Below are 4,471 nucleotides of genomic sequence, written 5' to 3'. Positions count from 1 at the left end.
CCTGCTGGTTGGATTAAGAAGGGAAAACAGGCCAAGGCCCAACTTGATAAGCTGCTGTTAGTGCTATAATTCCTCAGTCTCCTGCTCTGTGTATTTGTTGATTTTGAGGTTATAGCTGCCCCAAAACTCTCTCTGAAAGTACAGTGCATACCTTGTTTTACTCAGGCTAAGATTTTACTTTTGCTATTTCTCTATCATTTGATTATGTATGTCTTGTATCTTTCAGATCCTCTAATGAGAGTTCTCCTTTTCCCAGGGCTATTGTGGTTTTGTTATTTTTTAACTTAATATTATTTTTATAATATCTTTTTGTCATTTGAGTTCAAATGAAAGGTAGGAAAACATTTGTGCTTAGTCTGTCATTTTTAACCAGAATTTAATCTGCTATAACCTAACACTTATTTTTATTTTGATTACAGACTGTATGAATTATACTGAAATAAAGTTGTTAAATGAATTTGAATCACAGAAACACATGTTTTGTAATAATGTTATTTTTCCTACATGAATATCTTTAAAATCCATGTAAGATGTGTTGAGAGGAAAAAAAACAACCTTTTTTCCTTCTTCCTACTTGGGCCCAGTGTTCTGGGGTCTGAAAATTAATTGGAAATAAGCAGATTAACAGGAGAAAAAGACAACGTTTATTTATAACTGCACTCAAGAGTTGCTCCCACTAAATAACTAGAAATAAGAATTTGTATACCAAAATTAACAAAACTAGAGAGGGGCACTTAGGGTTTCAATGAGAAGATATGAAAGGTTCTGTTGGGCTTTTCTGATGCTAATTGGAATGGGTAATCTGTCTCCATGACAGCTGAATTCACAGGAAACTTTCTCTGAGGGAAGTTAAGTTTAGGAGCTCTGATTTAGTTAGAAAAAAGAAGTTTAGATAAAATTTCTGCATCTTCTGTAGCTTAAATATTTTCACTTTGCAATGATCTTTACACCAGCTCCTAGAATCAAACTGGGACCCTACATTTCCCCATTTGAAACTTCCCTATAAGTTTTGCAGAAAAAAGAAAATATATTGACTGGTGTGGAGAGAGATTTAGGTTAGAAATTGTGAGATAAGAAATCTGTAGTAGGGGTAAAAGAGCTTTGGCTAAAACAAGGATGAATAAGCGGAAAAAGACAAATCTAAGGCTATTGCTGCATATCCCATTGAACCAATCTCCCAGTCTTGAGAATAAGTAGATCAGTCTAGGTAAATGGTTGTGTCCCATTTAAGGAGGTGGTGGTGCAGGAGAGAACCTGGCACACATCAAAGTTAGACTTTTATATAATGGGTGCAATCAAGCATATAATGAGGGACATTTATAAGGAAACAAAAAAATTAAGAAAAAAACAATCACTGGAGCTTACTATAAACCTAGTTTTGAGTCCAAAGTGTAGATAGTTTAGAAGACTCTAGCTGTAAGACTCAGTGTCTTTACATGATGGCATGAGGACAGCAATGGCAATCTTGTGGATTTCCTGGTTTATAGTTTGTGTCTTTGGTGATGGCATAGACATCAGTGTTATAGTCATAGTTATTTTCAGGAGCAGAGCATGGAAAATACAGGTGTTTGGTGAACTCCCGGAGTGGTCCTAACTGTTGTGATAAATCCTTTGACGTTTATGTCAAGTTGTCTAGCTTCAGCTTGCAGGGCTTTGGGAAAACAGTGACTACTGTACAGATTAGAATCTCAATAAAGATCTGGGCAGTCAGTTTTTAGTCCTCAGTGATACCAAATCAGGAGGGTGGGAGAAAAATTGGAAACATTAATTATTGACAAATCAATTACTGACAAATGCTAAAGATAGTGGGATCCAGTTTACAAAGAGGTGAAAAATAGCTCAGAGACAATGAATAGGACCAGAATCTGATAAGCCACATGGTGGGTTACAGTTTTCCATTGAGACATAAAATTTACCTCTGTAATAACTCCCATTTTGATCAAAGATAATCAAAGTAAGATAGTTTTTATTTATAACTAAGTCTAGTCTTATTAAATTTGGCCTAATTATTTATATAAGTATAGCACGAATAGTAATTGACCATATACACTTATTTTTAAGTTTGCTGTACTGGAAACAGAGACTTTCTATACAGAGCCTCGAATTGTACTTTTACAAGCCAATCAAGAACTCATCATTATATTTCACCCACAGTACCTATAGATTTGGGTGAATTTCTCCCTTCTCAAGGTCTCCCCAAAATATCCAAAGTTTCCTGGGCCTGCTAGGAAGTGACCTCCCTCGCCTGTGAGGCTCAGAACTCTTATATGCCAAATATCAGACCAGTTTTTCCAAAGAAGGCTTTGTAAACATTAGCTCATAAAGTTAGTCTTAGTTCCTTAAAATTGTCTAGTCACATCTGATTCTGTATACATCATTCTCAACTATGACATCCCAGTTAAATCCTTGATGTGCTGTTATAAGAAGAATAAATTTTCACTGAATTTATGCAAATAACTATACTGCCATGTAAGAATACCTAATGAAAATACTTAATGAATTCTGGAGGGATCAGGAAGGAAAAGAAGTTAAATGTTTTATTTCTGTGTACAAAAGTATAATCTAAATTTCTAAAAGTTACAGATAGTTTAAGAGAGATGAGAAAAGGGCCTTTTTAAATATGAAAAATAGAACATTAAAGAACAAGTAATGTTCTAAAAAAGTTCATAAAAACTGTAATAACTATTACTTCATTTAACCCCATGTAATTAATTCTGATTCTTAATCTTGGGCTCATAAACACATCAGTTTCTCCACTAGAATTCTAGAAATCCTTACTCAGCCCAGTGGTATAATTTCAGAATTCTTAATACTATCAGAAACATATATCTCAGAGTACCTGTCCTTTCCCTGGGTCTCTGAGATAGTCACTTTTGTTGAAGATGAAGCATTCTGGTTTGTAGCTGATTGCAAAAAGTTTCAAGAAAGCATCAGAGTAAAAATGATAACCTCTGTAGATGACGAGAGACTTAAAATAGCTGTAGGTAAAGATCTGAACAGAGTTCATTAAAATACTATAATTGACAAGGAAATTTGGTTGTTTCTGTGATGTACAACATTTTAAGTAATAAGAATAATCAATGATAACATTATACCACTATTTCCTACTCTCAGACAAAGCAGCATAAGAATATATTATGGACAGCAAGAGCATTAAAATTTTTCTAGTAATTTTATATAATTCCTGATATATTTATATTGATAACACTTATCCATACAAATATAACTTAGGGAAGGTTAAGCATCTCTTCTTATTTGATAATGTTTTTCATGCCAGTCAACATCAAATAAACCTAATTTTTTAAAAAAACTCCTCTCTTTTTACAAGTGAAAGAACAAACTCTTTGACACTTTTAAGGGCCTTATGGGAAACCTCAAAATCAGCTCAAGACTAATATTTTATTTAGGATTTGATGTTGGAAATGCAAAATATCAAACATTGTCAAAATGTCAAAAGTTTTGAACACTTGATTAAATAGGATCACAGCTCACTATAAAACAATTCTTAGTTATCTATTAAACCAAAGTGACAAAAGATTTAGACAGGGTAAGTAGGAGGTAACATGACTGTAGAACAAACAAAAACACTTAAATCTTTTAACAGAAAACTTATTTCTGTTAAATAATGGAGGACATGGTAAAGATAACAGAAAGATAACAGAAATCATTCTAATAAGATATGTAATTTTTCTTTCTTAGGCAGATTACTCAAAAGGTAAAGAATAATCTTTTATTCTCTTATTAAAGGCAGACCAATTGTCTTTTTATGAGAGAGAACACCAAACTCAAGTTTTGCATCTTACATTCTTGGTATTAAAGCTCATTTTAAAACTTTATTAAAAATCCATTCAATCTCAGCTATACTGATTACACAATATAGTCTTTACCCACCCCTCCCCTAACTTTCTTCCTTTCCTTACCATAGACCCTTTACAACTTCCTATATCTATTCAGGTTTTTGTCCTATACTTTCTTTTTTCTCATTTTGGAACAAACTTTATACAACCTCTAAACACCTACCTTAGCACAAAATCATTTTTTTGTGTGATGGTTAATTTTATTTGTTAACTTGACCGTGATTAGACATTATTTCTGAGTGTGTCTATGAGGGCATTTCTAGATGAGATTAGCACTTGAATTGGTGGATTGGATAAAACAGACAGTCTTCTCCAAGGTGACTGGACAACATCCAATCCATTTAGAGTTTGAATAAAACAAAATGGCAAAGTAAGAACAAGTTCACTCTCTTTGCCAGACTGATGGGCTGAGACGAGAGTGTTCTCCTGCACTCTTACTGGAACTTAGAGCATGGGCTCTCCTGGGTCTCAGAACTGCACCACTGGCTTTCCTGGGTTTCCAACCTGTAAATGGTAGATCATGAGGTTTCTCAGCCTTTATAATTGTAAAAGCCAATCTTTTATAATAAATTTATAAGATATATATAAAATATATTTTATATATATATACACAT

The sequence above is a fragment of the Pteropus alecto genome, unplaced genomic scaffold (genome assembly GCF_000325575.1).
Source record: "Pteropus alecto unplaced genomic scaffold, ASM32557v1 scaffold81, whole genome shotgun sequence".
In the NCBI taxonomy this organism is placed as follows: Eukaryota; Metazoa; Chordata; class Mammalia; order Chiroptera; family Pteropodidae; genus Pteropus; species Pteropus alecto.
Note: the sequence above shows the minus strand (reverse complement) of the source record.